This window comes from Papio anubis, chromosome 1 (assembly GCF_008728515.1).
Source record: "Papio anubis isolate 15944 chromosome 1, Panubis1.0, whole genome shotgun sequence".
Classification (NCBI taxonomy): domain Eukaryota; kingdom Metazoa; phylum Chordata; class Mammalia; order Primates; family Cercopithecidae; genus Papio; species Papio anubis.
Window position 1 is genome coordinate 63,087,846 of NC_044976.1, and position 17,296 is coordinate 63,105,141.

At 41.2% G+C, this 17,296-nt stretch overlaps 1 long non-coding RNA gene across 1 annotated transcript; it reads right to left on the minus strand.

The window, feature by feature from the left end:
• Positions 1 to 1,515: 1,515 nt before the first annotated feature.
• LOC110743970 lies at positions 1,516 to 16,444 on the minus strand. The gene is made up of 2 exons (XR_002523876.2): positions 11,316 to 16,444; positions 1,516 to 1,798 (listed from the first exon to the last, which is right to left on the minus strand). It is a non-coding gene; the product is annotated as an uncharacterized LOC110743970 (long non-coding RNA).
• Positions 16,445 to 17,296: the final 852 nt, after the last annotated feature.

The following is a 17,296-nucleotide window of genomic DNA, read 5'->3' on the forward strand; positions in this document are numbered from 1 at the left end:
ATGATCATGTGACTAAGTTCTGGCCAATAAGATGTCATCAGAAGTATAGTGTGAATCTCTAAAGAGAAGAAACACGCTATTCTACCCTCTTATTCTTTCTTGTTTCCTGGAATGTAGGTGTAGTGGCTTGACTTAAGCAGCTCTTTTGGACTATAACAAATAACACACATGTTGAGGATGGTAGAGCCTGGGTTCCTGACAACTTTTTTTTAAAATTATTATTATTATTATTATTATTATTATACTTTTAAGTTCTAGGGTACATGTGCATAACGTGCAGGTTTGTTACATATGTGTACTTGTGCCATATTGCTGTGCTGCACCCATCAACTCGTCAGCACCCATCAACTTTAAGAAGTTGCCCTGCCTGGGCATGGTGGCTCATATCTGTAATCCCAGCACTTTGGGAGGCCGAAGTGGGTAGATCTCTTGAGCCCAGGGGTTGGAGACCAGCCTGGGCAACATGGCAAAACCCCATCTCTAGAAAAGAAAAGAAAAGAAAAGAGAAAAAGAAAGGAAAGGAAAGGAAAGGAAAAGAAAGGAAAGGAAAAGAAAGAAAAGAAAAGGAAAAGAAAACAACAACAAAAAAGAAAATTAGCAGGGCATGGTGGTGTGTACCTGTGGTGCCAGCTACTCAGGAGGCTGTAGTGGGAGGATCACTTGAGCCTGGTAAAGTCAAGGCTATAGTGAGCCTTGATCACACTAGGCTGGGTGGCAGAGTGAGACCCTGTCTCAAAAAAAAAAAAAAAAAGAAAAAGAAGAAGAAGAAGAAGCTACCCTATTCTGGGTTTTTACTGAACTTTGTGTAACAAAGAAATAAATTTGTCTTATGTAAGTCTTGTTTGTATAAGTCACTGTTGTTTAGGACTCTTCTGCCACTTTTCTGCTGGACCTAATCTCAACAAGTAAACTATCTGTCTTCTGTTACAAAATGGATTTGAGGTTTAAAAACTCAGAAGAAAACATTAGAATTTAATAAAAATCTTTGTGGTTCCAAATAATCAGCCCTCCATCTTAGAGTCTTATTTTCATTATAACCATATTAACTTAGTTAATAATTTAGTAAAACTTTATGTTATAGTTACTGGTTCTGTTTATTTTCTAACTTTCTTGTTAGGAGACAAACCAAATAAGATAATTTTCATGCGATGCCTCTAGCTCTTTACTTGGTTGGGCCATGGCATTGCCAAAATTCAGGAATGCCATTCACAGTGTAGCATTCTCAGGGCACCATTGCGATGTGAACAGTGTCCCCTGGAGGTGTTCAATATAGTAGCCCTGCTGCTAGGCTCCATGCCTGATGGGGAAAATTTAAAAAGCAAAAGATGGGTATGATCCTACAAATTTAATCATGTTTCGTTTTTAAACTCTATGTCAGTATCACATTCCTGAAAATAATCACTCAGGGCTCAATTGCAGACAACAAAATTCACTCCAGTTAGTTTAAGAAGGAATGACTTATTGGATTAACAGGGTTGCCTGGGCTGTACTGCAGTAATCAACAGCCTCCAAATCTCATTCTATAAAAGAAGTAAAGGTTTATTTCTCACAGAAACTATGTGAACATCATGTTGAATGGGGATTCCATTTTGTAGCATCCTTATTCCAAGTTAAAGGAGCGACCACTTTCTGGTAAATTGCTGTTACCCATGGTAGAAAGAGAGAGGTGATGAATTGTGCACTGTTTCTTGAAGCTCACATCCAGAAAGCACACTTTTGTTCTTATTTCATTGACTCAAGCAAGCCAGATAGCCAAAATCAATTCCACAGGGGCAGATGGAGCAATCCTATCATGTACCTAGTAAACAGAAAACCAGAAATATATTTGATAAACAGCACTAATGACTTCTTTGCTTACCTAAGCATCGGAAGGACTGAAGGAGGGACATCAGAACAACACTGCAGAACTGACCCATCAAGGGTGCCGCTGCCTCTGCTAAGACTGGGAAGCTACGGCCACGACAACTGATTCTACCACCACACAGCCTCAACCTCGTTGTTTCTGAAACACTCTCTTTCTTAGGGTTCCAAGGCACATTATCAACCTCCAAATACCCGCAGGGGTAAGGACCAGATACTCGAACCTTGGCTACCACTGCTACAGAAAAATAAATGGCCTCTGGGGAAAATTGGCAGACATATGCTCTCCATTTTACAAGAGCCATTTTCATCTTCCAGTTTTTGTGTAATATATCTCTGTGGTAGAAGTGAGGCTACATATGGAAAATGAGATGTAAGGAAGTCTGAAACACAGAGCCTTGAGCTTTCCAGACTTGATTGCTCAGTAAGGCACTGTACAGGGAGGTTGGAATGGAGACAGACATTCTACATTACTTTTCGTGCATTCAATATTCCTTATCTTTCATACATTCTTTCATCCATCTTTTTGTTTGTTCTTTCATCTGATACTGAATGAATTTTTACTGTTTCTAGACACAGTACTAAATGGTTGCGGGGGGAGATGCTCAGTGAGGAGGCATGTCAGGGAAAGAGACAGAAATAATGACATACTTTGAAATTATGTCTAAGAACATTTCCAGATCAAATTTAGCCATCCATGTAACTAAACTGGGAAACAAGTTTGAAATGGAGGTGTGGAAACACTTCTTTTTTACACATACCACAGGAAGTTGTTTTTTTTTAAATCGCCCAAAATTAAATAATTTAAAATGTGTAGAAATCAAAAGGTTTACTTATCCAGAGGGGAGTGATGGTTGTTGCTGCAGGAAAGTACTTGAGTGGGAGTTGGGAGACAAAAAGCACTTAGCAGATTAGTTCCTTGTAAACACTAACTGGTACCTTTATGGTTTTTCCTATTATAAGCAATGAAATACATAAAATTCAGTTTAATTAGCTGTATAAATAGCACCAGGAGAGCAAGTTAAGCCTCTTGTTCGCCACCAAGATGAGAGTAGTATTCACTTGAGAATGCAAAAATGCTTATAAAATTGTAGAACCCTTTGAACATATCTACTCTGTTGAATGAAAAACCACAGCTGTCCAAGCACCATTATTCTTCACACTGAGACGGTATTCCTGTTCTTCCTCTTCTCATCCCCCTTCCCACCCCTGTACATCTATACTAGCATCCCACAGCCTACCAGCAGCTCTGCAGTGAATTGTAACATCAGTTATGTGAGTTAGTTTTCTTTTGGAGATGGAAAAATTGCTGACTGAAAACCATTTCATTATCCATTTAAACTCTCATTCTCAACTAGCTCCTTTTTTGTTAGTACTTAAACATGATTAAGTCTTTCATTGTAAAATAAAAAATAAAAAACCTTCCTCCCACTCCCATGTTCCCCTTGAGCCCCACCTTATCTCTCCCTTCCCGTCACAGCCACACTGCTTGATGTGTGCTTGCAACGATGGCTATTCAGACTCCCTCACCTCCCTCTCACTCCTCAGCCCACAGTTACATAACTCATTCCCCACCATTCTACTAAAACCATCCTTGGCAAGGCCATCACATTCTCCCTGGGATCCAGTGGACACTTTTCTGTTCTTATTTTTCTTGGCCTCTCAACAGATTTCAAACTGTTGGAATCCTTCTTTCTTTTAGAAACTCTCTCCTTGGCTCCCAAGAATCTATGTCCTCCTGATTTTCTTCCTACCTCTGGTAGTTCATCCTCAGTCCATTTGGAGATATAATAAAATGCTAAATGAGACTCACCCTGATGTCTCAAATTTAAGCTGAAAACAAATGACATGTACCCCCATATTCAAAAGAGAAGCATAACTTGCTAAGAGAGGACAGATCTTGTCCTGTGACCCTTTGCTCACTTAGGGATTCACTGGAAGATTTCTTGAAAGACAGCTGCTGGCCAAGTATGGAGTGCTATGGCTTATTTCTGACCAAATAGAGGAGGTAAGGGGTGTGCTACTCCACTTGAAGCCAAATGAGAGAGGCAGAAAGTGAAGACTCAGACAAGTTTAGGCTTGGTGTTTTCCACAAATAAACACTGGCCTCTTACTTTTAGTTAGATGAGTGCTGAAATGCAAAAACTCTTTAGCCCACCTTCAGGCTCTTATTAGAGCCAAACATAAAATTTTGGAGAGCCTGGCACGGCCTTCAAAGGGTTTAGGAGTCTGTGTGATAAAGACAGAAGCTGGCTGAAAAGGCTCTGTCAGTGGAGTGAGCAGGAAGATGGGGAGAGATGATGGGAGCAGCCTATGTTCCCAGGGTTTGGAATTTTCCCTTGAGGTCACCTGGACTATGCGGAGATATGATAGTCATCAGAGCTGTTTAAAAATATTCTAATACTTCTCTCTATCTGGGCTTGTGGATTGTACTTTCTTACCCTCTTTCAGGTTAGCCTTGTATATGTGACCAGTTTTGGCTCATGAAATGTGGGCAGAAAGAGAGGTATTGCTTCAGGGTAGGAGCTTGAAGACTCAGTGTAGGATTCACTGTGGTTTTTTCCACCTGCTATGGTTATCACAGAAGCATGAGTCAAGAGGCATTCTCTGTCATCCTGGGTCCCTGAACAACTACAATAAGCAGAACCTTGCTGCTAACCTGAAACGTGCAGGTAGCATGAATGAGAGTGAGTATCTACTGAAATTTAGGAGCAAGTGGCATAACATAGCCCATCCTGACTAATAAAGGAAGCCAGCATTATCTTGCAAGGATCCTATCCAAGAAGTGGACCATGTAGGAGCTAGTGACTCCAGCAAGAAAAATAAAAGGTGGAGATTGTGAGGAATAGTAAGAAGCCAGTTAGATAATGAATTTTTTGAGTCAAGGAAGAGTAGAAGTCCCCAAAAGTTTTGGGGAAAGATGAGTAACAAGCATCCTGAGAGAGCTCACAAGGTCCCCCACAAGAGGAAGGTCATTTCATCATTGGTCATGGCTGAGGGCATCTGACAGCCAACTGCAAAAGAAATGTTTTTTCCATGTTTTCTCTTATCACACCTTCCTTTTTTTTTTTGAGACGGAGTCTCGCTCTGTCGCCCTGACTGGAGTGCAGTGGCCCGATCTCAGCTCACTGCAAGCTCCGCCTCCTGGGTTTACGCCATTCTCCTGCCTCAGCCTCCCGAGTAGCTGGGACTACAGGCGCCCGCCACCTCGCCCAGCTAGTTTTTTGTATTTTTTAGTAGAGACGGGGTTTCACCGTGTTAGCCAGGATGGTCTCGATCTCCTGACCTCGTGATCCGCCCATCTCGGCCTCCCAAAGTGCTGGGATTACAGGCTTGAGCCACCGTGCCCGGCCTTATCACACCTTCCTATCTTAACCTGGAGGGAACCAAGAGCAAGAGAGGAATGAGGGAAAATACGGACCAAAAAAGTGAAAGAACAGAACATAACCCTTTCCACTCCATGATTGGGAGCCTGGATCAGGCTCAAGCTGGAGGAAGGAAGAAAGTTTGGACTGGATGTGAGATAAAAGTTTTAACTTAGATTGGTCTGAATGTTTTAGTATATGAAAATGGGACTATCTGCATACCAATACATTAACAAAAATTAATAGATTTTGCTCACGATATTTTCCCCAGGTGTAATGGTTTTAATGCAATGATGGTAGAAAAAGAAAGCTATTTTCTAAGTATACCCTACCAAATGCAACAAATTCAATAGACAAGCTCTAATTCCTTTGAGAAAAACAGAACCTTAAATGTAGGTAATCCTCAGGGTTTTATCTTAGGCTCTCATCTCACAGGCTGCTTTCATACATTTACATGACTGCAAATTTCTGTGGCTATGCCTTTCCTCAAACCTGTTTTTCAGGCACAGGCCACTGTCCTGCCTGAGTTACAGAGCTGATATACGTAATTGCCTACAGGGCACTGATACTTGGATAGCTCATAGGAATTCATGCCAACTGGACTCATTATCCTCTACCTGTGGTCACCTAAACCCGTTCCCCCTCGGGGTTTCCTTTCTCTTTTCATTACCCAAGGTGGAAATGTTGACTTTTTTGCCCCTGCATGGCTCCTGATATTCAATCACCAAGTCCTAACTACCCTCCCTTCTAAGAATGTCTCCAATCTGTTCATTTCTCCACATCCCCCCTATGACTACATTGGCCTGAGTCATCTTCATCTCTCATTTGAAGAACTGCAGTGCCCTCCATCTGGACTCTGCTTCTAGTCCCACTGAATTCCAATGTATACTTTTCATTGCAACTACCAGTGATCCTTATAAAACGAGCCATTCATTCAACAAATATGTATTTCATACCTACTGTGTGTCAGGACCTGTGTTAAGCTTTGGGGGCAGGTACAGAGCACAAAACAGAGTCCTGGTCCTCATTTTTATTTATTTATTTTTATTTATTTATTTATTTTCAGACCCTGTGTTCAGCAAAATGAGCAGAAGGCAACTATTAAATGAACAAAATGACCCATAACAGGGGTCAACGAAGGATTTTAAAATCTGTAATTATGTAGTTAAGTATACTTGGAACTTTTCTGTGTATGATATGTGTGTCTGTGTTACATTAACAGAAATACTAGTATTAAGTTAGTGGATTTAGAAGAATGTGTTTTGACTAATAAAGACATAGACAAGACAAATAGATATAAAGTGTTTACATTTTACAACCAGGTAATTGAGATAAACTAAGCATGTGGGAATTTGACAACATAGAGCCAGGAGTCCTCCGAAGACTCCATTGTGCCAGCAACATTCCCAGCTGCCTTGGTTACAGGCTCACATCCCCTTCCCTGCATGGGAATGATGGCACAGAGAGAAGAGCCACATGCGAGTGAAGTCAACTATCATAAAGGATGGAATGATCTCCAGAATTTTCTGGGGATTGAAGGCCTGTTATAGCTCCCACAGATTTTATCATAACTAGTGTAAACATACTAGATGGAGGGTTTTTTGGGTTTTTTGTTTGTTTGTTTGTTGTTTCATTTTGCTTAAAGATAGGGTCTCATTCTGTCACCCAGGCTGGAGTCTAGTGATGCAGTCACAACTCACTGCAGCCTCAAACTCTTGGGCTCAAGTGATTCTCCCTCATCAGCCTCCTGAGTAGTTGAAACTAAAGGTGTGTGCCACCAAACCTGGCTAATTTTTTATTTTTGCAGAGACAAGGCCTTGCTATGTTGCCCAGGCTGGTCTTCAACTCCCAGCCTCAAATGATCCTCCCACCTCCTAAAGTGTTGACATTACAGGCACAAGCCACCACACCTTGCCCAGATCAGATATTTTTAAGTCTGTTTTGCCTGGCAACATCACTTCCTGGAAGGAACCTTGGATTAAGAGACAGAAAAAAATCTTACTTTCCTGGTGGCTTTTGTCATTAGCTTCAGTTGCAAATTGATATCTTGATGCCTGGCTGCTCTTCTACCATGCCAACCCAAGAGAGGTCAAGCTTACCCAAGGTGTAAGGAAGATATGAGGTTGCATTAGTCATAATAGACTAGGTTTGCTGTGACAATCAACAATCTACAAATTTCAGCAGCTCAGCACATAAAATATTATTTCCTACTCATACCAAGGCTGATGTGGAAGTGCTCTCCTTCCTCTAGTCATTTAAGGGCCTACATGACAGAGGTCTGTTAACTGGAATGTTGCTGGCCACTTTGTCATGGGAAGAGTGAGGGATTAGAGAACCACAGAGGGTCTTTCACTGCCTCAGCCAAGAAGTGACACACATCACTTCTGCTAACATTTTGTTAGCTAGCTACATGGCCTACATTAATTACAAAGGAGCCAGGAAGTGTAGCTTTCCATATGCTCAGGAAGGGAAAGAGAACTGGGTATTGGTGAACATCAGAAATGGCTACTATCCTAAGCCAATAGTCACTTTGTTTAGGGAGATTTCCTGACCAACACTCCTCAGTTTCCAGACTAGGTATGATGTTGCTTTGTTGTGCTTCCCTAGTCCCTTTACATCTGCTTCTATATTAGTTAGTATACATTATTTTACTGCTTATTTATGTTCCTGCCTTATTACATCTCCTCTCTGCCTAAAACACCCTTGCTCCTATACTTCGCCTGCCTAACTTTGACTTACCCTATGGATCTCAGTTCAAATTACTTCCAATAGTCATGAGGAAAAATACAATCTGAATTCCTAGTCCCATAGTTCTTCTCTTAAAAAAATTATTCACTAAAGGACTAGGGCTCCTTGTAAGGTATATAGTACCAGATCTTAGGAGAGGACAAAGCAAGAAGAGCCTGATACATCTCATTGCTGACAAACACTAAAGATGTTTTTGGAAATGCCTAATTAAGTGTTAAAAATAAGAGAGTACAGCCTAGAGAGAATAGTCACTGGGCAAAAGGTAACAAATTTGGCATTAAAAATGATCACAATAATTGGAAGATATTCAGTCTGTTTTTGTTTTTGATAGAGACAGGATCTTGCTATGTTGCCCAGACTGGTCTTAAACTCCTAGGCGCAAGCAATATTCAGTTTGTTAAAGAAGCTATGAGTTCATTGTAATTTTCAAAAGATAGAAGCTGTATAGTTTTTGTATAAATTTTGTATAAAATTGTTAAAAGGATGGCTTGAGGTTAATAAATATGTATTGAATAAATGAATGAATGAGTTGTATTTTGATACAAATAGAAAAATGGTAATTTACACAAAATTATATATTATATGAAATAAATAGTTACAACTTGGGGAATATGTTTGTCCATCGTGTAAAAATACACATAATAAGAATTTTAGTTGGGCACAGTGGCTCACACCTGCAATCCCAGCACTTTGGGAGGCCAAGGCAGGCGAATTACTTGAGGTCAGGAGTTCAAGACCAACCCAGCCAACATGGCGAAACCCCGTCTCTACTAAAAAAGTACAAAAATTAGATGGGTGTGGTGGCATGTGCCTGTAATCCTAGCTACTTGGGAGGTTGAAACAGGAGAATCACTTGAACCCAGGAGGTGGAGGTTGCAGTAAGCCAAGATTCACCACTGCACTCCAGCCTGGGCAACAGAGTGACAATCAGTTTCAAAAAAAAAAAAAAAAAGAATTTTAAATTTTTATATCAGACATAATAAAAATGGATTTGAGCTACAACAGAAACATTTTTATAATCAAAGAAGAAATTTCTGTCTGTACCCATTGTTAAACTCTAGGGTGAGCTTATTGACTAGTTTTTCTGAGGAACCTTTTATTCCACCTTGTTTGTGTATGTACACTTCTGCCTGAAAACAGGAGAATACAGTGGAACTGAAACTCCTTCAGGCATAAGATTCTCTAAGATGGTTATTTTGAGGCAGTTATAGATATGCATATCCTATGTTAGAATCAATTCAGTGGAAACCTGGGTAAGGTTTGTGAATGAACATTTTTTAGGTAAAATATAGTTGCGTCAATGTGCAGTTGCATCAAAGATAGGTTCCATAATCATGGGCACCTGGGAAACTTTCAACTGTATATATGGAATTAGCACTAACCTAGTTTACTGAGGTTTTCTTTGTTATGTCCTATCTTGGAATCTTTTTCTGTGTTAGAAAAAAATTCGCCAGCTGAAAAGTATATTAAGAAAAAGATCTGTACTCATGTGAAAACTATTCTGGAACACTACAACTTCAAAGGTTGAGTTTCTCTTACTGGGTGAATAAAAGCAAAATGCTGCCCGTAAATGGACAGTTGAGTGCAAAAGCAGAAGCAGTAATGGAATATTACAACCAAAAAAGAAATGGAAGAGCTGGCAAGAGAACTGGGATACAGCAAAATGGAGAAATACAAAATTAGCTGAAAATAGAGGCAATTGTAGGAACACTCCTTTTGAGTGGGCAGCTCAAATGTTAATGATTCTACAATAAATTCATGCTTTAACTAGAGAATCCTAGGAATTTAGATCCAGTAATATATTTGGAAAGGTGTGGGGAAAATTAACTTGAAAACCCACACCTCAGTTGGCTCAGAGGGGACGTGTGAATGTAGAATCTGTGAAAAGAAGTTTAATATGTTTTTAAAAACTGTCTGCTAAATGAGACCAGATAATTCATGCATTGATGACATGAGGCACCTGTTAGCTCAGTTTCAAAAGCAATAATTGTCCAAGGACTGTAATCTGTTACTAATCAACTATAAGACTGTTGTCAGACCTGACCTGATTGGATATGGTCTTTAAAAGTATGCCTGAATGCCAGATTCCAGTGTAGATTCACAAAAACAGCCTGGAAATATGCCAGGGGTGGAGCACTCAAGGGGCGAAACTGAAGGGGTGAAACTGAAGGGGTAAAACTGAAGTGGATTTATCTAAGACTGCAGAAGAATAAAACAAGAATGAACACATGTTGCTATGTTTTGAATGTTTGTGTTCCCACCAAATTCAAACGTTGTAATCTAAGACCTAATGCAATAGTATTAAGTGGTGAGCCATCAGGAGGTGGTTATGAGGGCTGTGCCCTCATGAAAGGGATTGGTACCCTCATAAAATGGCTTGAGGGAACTAGCTAGCCCTTTGTTGCCCTTCCACCTTCTGCCATGTGAGGACACAGCAAGAAGGTGCTATCTTAGAAGCAGAGAGCAGCCCTCACCAGACACTGAATTTGTCAGCACCTTGATCTTGGGCTTCTCAGCCTCCAGAGCTGTGAGCAATAAATTTCTGTCTTTTATAAATTACCCAGGCTCTGGCATTTTGTTATAGTAGCACAAAAGAACTAATACATATATCAAAGTTTGTAGCGGATTCTAAATATCAAAAGACAATTTGTCTCAGTTCAAGTCCTCCAAGAATCAAGACACCAAGAAAGAATGAGATGGGTAGGAGATTTATTGGGGAAAATGCCTGTGAAGAATAAAGGGGAGAGGGAGCAAGAGCAGGGGGGTGTCACAAAATACAAGTCTGAGTCTTGTACAAGAGGAGAAGAAAGGAGGATCTTGTAGAAAGAGCCCTAGACGGCAGTACAGCCAGGCCAATGGCAAGTGTGCCCTAGCATGGAATGCTCATTACAGCAGTCATGCACTGGGGAGCAATGACCCAGGGCTAGTGTCCTCACTGTGCTCTGTCATTAGCCAGGAGCACCCTGGGGACAGCATGGCTTTAGCATGAATGCTGTGCCAGATCAGAACATGCAGCAGTTAGATGTCGTCAGCCAGCTGTGTTCTTCACAGCAGGTTCTTTGGAAAGGACATCTGAGTGGCACACCGCATGGCTGCTATGGCTTAACCTTGTGTCACACAGATACGTGTTCCCACACATGTTTATAGAGCAGTCCTCCATGGTTCCTTTGAGCCTCTCTTCCTGAGAGGAAACTTCCAAGAGGGAGGCTGGCAGCACAGACAACACTCCTAGAAGCTGCAGCTGATCTCAGAACCGTAACTGGTATTCATCGTCTCCCTCCTCCACTGTCCTTTCTAAATCCCTCTCACTCTCAATCATCTCTGCCTTTCCTGGTGGCTTACCTGGTGGTATGACCCAAACTCCGATGCCTGAAGGATCTGATTCCTTGGTCATCACACCTTGTCAGGTTAATATGTCCATTCGTGTGTCTATCCATTATTATAATTGGGCAATGCAGCACCAAGAGGTGCCCAGGCAGATTGCAATGTGAAAATGCAGCCCTACTTCCTCCTGCTTTCCTGAGTCTATTACCCTGGCTAAGATTATTACTTCTCTTCTTTCCTGCTTGTCTCTGGACACAGGAGTACAAAATGCTCTGGGAGCAGCCATCGTTGTGGTTAAGTGGGACCTGTTCCATCCCTCTGGCAAGAGTATGCTTCTTTGGGGAGGAGAACCTCAACCCCTCTGAGCTCAGAGTTGTGGGAACAGGAAGTAAAAAGTTCTCCAGTAGGTCATTGAGAGTGATGATAAGTAGGTCACAATTGCTTCTATTCTCGGGTTCCGACACTCATGTATTCTTTCATTTGGAGACTCAGTACCAGATGGAGGTCTCTGGTTTAATGCAAATACTGCACCCTGAATAATGTCACCCCACCTGTCTTAGTCTGTTTTGTGTTGCTATAACAGAATACTCAAGGCTGGGTAATTTTCAAAGAAAAGAGGTTTGTTTGACTCATGGTTCTGGTGCTGGGAGGTTGAAGATGAGGCAGCTGCATCTGGTGAGGGTCTCAGACTGCTGCAACTCATGGCAGAAAATGGAAGGGGAGTGGGCATGTTCAAAGAGATCACATGGTAAGACAGGAAGCAGGAGACAGAAACTGAGGAAGCCAGAATCCTTTAACAACCCACTCTCAGGAACTAATCCGTTCCCTCAAGAGCAAGAACTCACTCACCCTCAAGGGAGGGTATTAATCTATTCATAAGCTATCTGCCCCTATGACCCAAACACCTTCTACAAGGCCCCACCTCCCAACACTGCCACATTAGGGATCCAATTTCAACATAGGTTTTGATGGAGACAAACCACATACAAACCATAGCACTATCCTTCAGATTATTGCCTGAGTTGGTTCTTCAGCTGTGCTTCAGCGAACTCTTCCAACACTTGATCTGGCTGGCTACTTTGGGATGGTGAAGGATCAGTGGATTCCATGGTTAAGGGCTCACTCTTGCACCTTCTTCACTTTAAAGCAGTTTCCCTGGTCAAATGGCATGTTGTATGGAATTCTGTGCCTGTGAATCATGTATTCTATACACCATTGGATAATAATACTGGCTGCAGCTCTTCAGGCAGAAAAGGCAAACCCAGATATAGTGTATATCACTCTGAGCATGAACCACTGGCCCTTCTAGGACAGAAGAACTCAGTAGTACCGAATAGCAGTTGGTCTTCTTGAGGAATAGTGTGATATCAGGTCTCAGTGTTGGTTTCTGTTGCTGATAGACTGCATATCCTGAGGCAGAAGTAGTTAGACTGGCGTAAGTAAGGAGGGATTCATTGATAGGGCCCATCTTTGCTACTACAGCCATTCCATTAATGTGCCCATTGTTCCAAATCTGGAGTGACCATTGCTGATGGCTAGCTAATGTCAACTGGCCAAGTCATTTTGATTATTTGGTTTTTCAGTGCCTTTTCCAAAGTGGATGCTTTCTAGGGGCATTAACATGTAATACAAAATAATCTTCTCATTTTATGTCCACTCCTTATGTCTATCCATAAGCTTCTGTGGCAGACTTTCTCATGTCTCATCTTCCAGTGGTAAGACTGCTTGAACTGCAGCCTGAGCTTTCAGAGCTCCGTTTGGCTCCAATTTCTACCCAAAGCTGGCTGTGTTCCATTTCACCCAGTTCACAGGCTGAAACTGTATTAGTCCCAATATTAAGTGTGGACGGGGTTGCCTCCAGAATTCCGAGAAGTCCAACAGGTGTTGCCTTTCCTTATTCTTAGTAGGAGATACAAGATGCAGCAAATTGTCTTTTACTTTGGAGGAGAAGTCCTGTGCCTGGCCCTGGTCACCAAATTCTTAAAAACTTTACTGAAGTGGCAGGTCCTGGGTTCTATAGAGGTCTTATCTCCTGCCTTCTGGATCTCATGTACCTTCTCAAGGCCTCCAGCATATAAGGCACCTCTTGCTAGTCCTGCCAGATCAGCATTATATCACTGATGTATTGGATCAATGTGATGCTACAGATTCTAAACCAGATGATGACAGAGGGCAGCGTGAATGTAACCCAGAGGACAAAAGTGTAAATTAACCTTGTCCAGTTCATGCCAATGTGAACTGTTTTGGATCCTCTTTTCTGATTGGAATAGATAAGAATACAATCACCAAATCAATGGCAGCATACTCTAAAGCTGAGGCCTGACACATTTACATCAACATCATGTCTCACACAGCAACTATGATTGGTGCTACTACTTGGTTGAGCATGTGGAAATCTATAGTCATTCTCCAGAATCCATGTGGTTTCTCTAGACGTCAGATTGGAGATTTCAATGAAGTCAATGGAGGTATGATCAGGACCACTCCCCATGCATCCTTTAAATCTTTAATGGTGGTTGGATTCGTCAGGGCTCTCCAGAGCAACAAACCCAATAAAGGGTGTGTGTGTGTGTGTGTGCGTGTGCGCGCGTGTGTGTGTGTGTGTGTGTGTGTCTGTGGAGAAAGAGAGATTTTTAACAAATTGGCCCATATGATTGCGGAAGCTTGATGAATCCAAAATCTGATGAGGGAGGCTGGCAGGCTAGAGATCAAGGAAAGAGTCCCAGTTCAAGTCTGAAGGCAGTCTGCTGGCAAGCTAGGAAGAGAAAATGTTGCAGATGAAGTCTGAACAAAGTCTATTGTCAGAATTTGCTCTTGCTCTGAAAAGGTCAGTTTTTTGTTCCATTAGGACCTTCAGCTGATTGGATGAAGCCCACTCACATTTTGGATGGCAATGTGTTTTACTTAATGTCCACTGAGTTAAATATAAATCTCACAAAGACATCTGGAATAATATTTGACCAAATATCTGTGCACTGTGGCCCAGCCAAGTTGACACATAAAGTTATCCATCACAGTGGTGTTAATGTCTGTCATCATTTCTGAGATGCAACGTTACTTTTGATTCACTATCTTGGCTCAGGAAAGTGGTTGTTTCAGAGGCTTCCTCTGGGCCTTCCATGCTATGATAGTTCTTACCCCACTAGCTAAGGATCTACATGATAAACCCCAAATGTAACAGGGGAGCCTGATGATACTTTAAGTCTTCAGGCATCAATATCAGCTCAAACAGTGTGTCCAAAGCCGTCTATGTGTGTTTATTCTTCTTTCTCTAGTGCATAGTCACATAAGTAAATGGGTGCAGGTCCCTTTGGGGTGGGACTGGGGAAATCACTACAGTTTATACTTACGGTATTGCACAGTGCTTCTTTAGAAACAGCCACATCTCGATCACTGCCTTCTGGGTCTGAAAATCATCTCATGATGCAGGAAGGGAATGGTGAATTATGAATTTTTATTGGCACAACTACCTTTGTCCTGCTGCCTTCTCTGTTCTTGCCTATTTCTGATGATAGATGTTAAACGGCAATCTCTTTGGCTACCTTTCTATTTTTCCCCTGGAGACACAAGATTCTGTAAGTCATTTCCACAACTTCTTGTGTGTCATGTCCCTTGACAGCTATTCCAATATTGCTGGCAGTTATAATCATGGCAGCCCTCTGACTTCTGGCAGTTAAGCATTGTTTCCTGACCTCTGCCTTCTTCGGGTACTATCGTCTCTATTGCTATTAATGAACCCAACTCTGTGACAGCTTCAGCTCTGACCCACAAGGAGAGCCACCACTAAACTTCTTACTGATGTTGGTGCCCCTCTCACCAGTGCATTCCTGATGGCCTTGGAGAATAGTGTGTTATCTGAGCCGTGCTGCGGAACATAATGTGGAATGCTGTGGCTTTCTGGTCTTGCATTATGAATTCACTTCCAGCAACCTTTATATTTTTCTTCCTCTACCATTTTCCATGGCAACTCCAGTATTTCCAGTTCACTCAAAATAGGCCATCACTGCCTCTAGGCTTCTGGGGAGCTACTATACAGTGAGTTTGCCCCATCTTGGGGGTAGAGATGGGGTTTTCCTTGCAATGATGTTAAACTCCTTGACCCAGGAAAGCACTCCAAGTTAAACAACCTCTCTGTCTCTCATACTTTGCCTTTTACTGTTTCATTATGTCTCAGTTTCTAATCTCTCTGCAGGAATCCATAGAACTTTGAGATAATCAGCCGATAGCACCATTCTTGTAGACATCATTCTCCCTATATCTCCCAAGTGCCTAAATATTTACATTAGCAAATCTGTTCCCCTCCACCAGGATGCATTTCCAAGCAGTATTCATTTCTCACATTCCACTTGGGATCAGATCCTCCTTGCCAGCCAGACATGAGTGAGCAGTCCCCAACTCTAATTTTACTGCCTGCTTTCTCAGGCCTTTTTTTGCCAAGTGTGTCAGTTGACAGCCTCTGAGTAGCAGACACCAAGCCAAAATAATATGTGAAAACAATTTTGGTGAAAACATCTGTGAAAGATAAAGGGGAGAGGAGCAGGAGTAGGTGGGGAGAGATTTCAAACCACAAAGCAGGTGTGACACTTGTGAAAGAAAAGAGGGACAGAGAAAAAATGGGGTAGGAAGAGCTCTAGGCTGCAGTGCAGCTCTGAAAAGTCTTGACCGGGTGATTGGGAAGGCTTCTCGCAAAGAAGAGGCTTTGCAAGAAGCCTCTTCTTGCAAAGAGGCTCCCATTGTAGATAATAAGCAAAAGCATGCGCAAATTCTACCTTTATTTACATGTGCATGGCTGTAGTGGATGGGTTTAGTGTACGGGTGTATGGACTGGTTTAATGTTACAAGCGTGAATGAGTTCATGTGAGTACATGGACAGCCACGAGAAATGTGCATTGATAAGGAAGGTGACCAAAAAAAAAAAAAAACAATAAAAAGCAGACACAAGAATAAAGAAGGTATAGCTTTATGGAGCCATTTAATATAAGAAGAAATCATCCTATAATCCTCAATATACCCAGAGGGTAATCACTCTATTACTGGAATCATCACGAAAGGGCAATTCAAGTTAAATGTCATCTATTTTAGGAGGTAAATATGTATACCTTAATATATGTTATTTTAAAAGAGTTTCAGCAAAATGATTTTTAATGTCACATACTTAAATGGTAAGTCCCTCCATCCTATACAAAATTTTTATAATTTAAAAAGACTTATTTCCCTGCTGGATAACTGGGTTATACTTTATTATCTTTCAAACATTCATGCTGCCTGCTCCATGGCTTCTTCTGTAATTTTATAGCTACCATTCTGCCAGTTTTATAAATTACCTTTCTGATAGAAAGTATACTACTCTCTTAGACTTCCACAATTCAGAAAGGAAGTGCCAAAAGAATCTAAGCTTTAATGTCCAAGAGTACAACTCTTTTTGTGTCATTTCATACAATTCAAGGTCCAAGGGAAATGTTTGTGGTTTGCATATTTATAATATTTATATCTTCCAAAACTATACAAATAAAAATAAATACAAATTTGTATTAGAGTAAGGGCTTAAAATATTTTTAAGGTATGTTTGGATTATGACAAACAAAAAGTCTATGAGTGACACTCTGTGGCTAAATTTAAACTAAGAAAAGTCATTTGTATTAAGTAACATCATTTAGTTGTAAGTACTCACAGGCACTGTGTTTTACTGCATAAAGTTAGATATGAGGCCATGACTGCAGTTAAATTTTGAATAGCAGAAATTTCATTCCTCTGTTTTCATCAGCACCATTATTGATTCATCTTCCTCATCATTGTTACTATTACTATATACTTGTGTATGAGTAATAATATTTATACTACTACTGCTATCATCATGTCTACACTTTCACATTCCCCTTGGTGACTCTAAATCTGAATGCGGTAAGAAAAGTGGAGAATGTGGGGACAGACCTGGGTTTGAGTTCTAAATTTGCCTCTTACTGGCTGTATGGCTTTAGGCAGTTTTCCTAACTTCATTA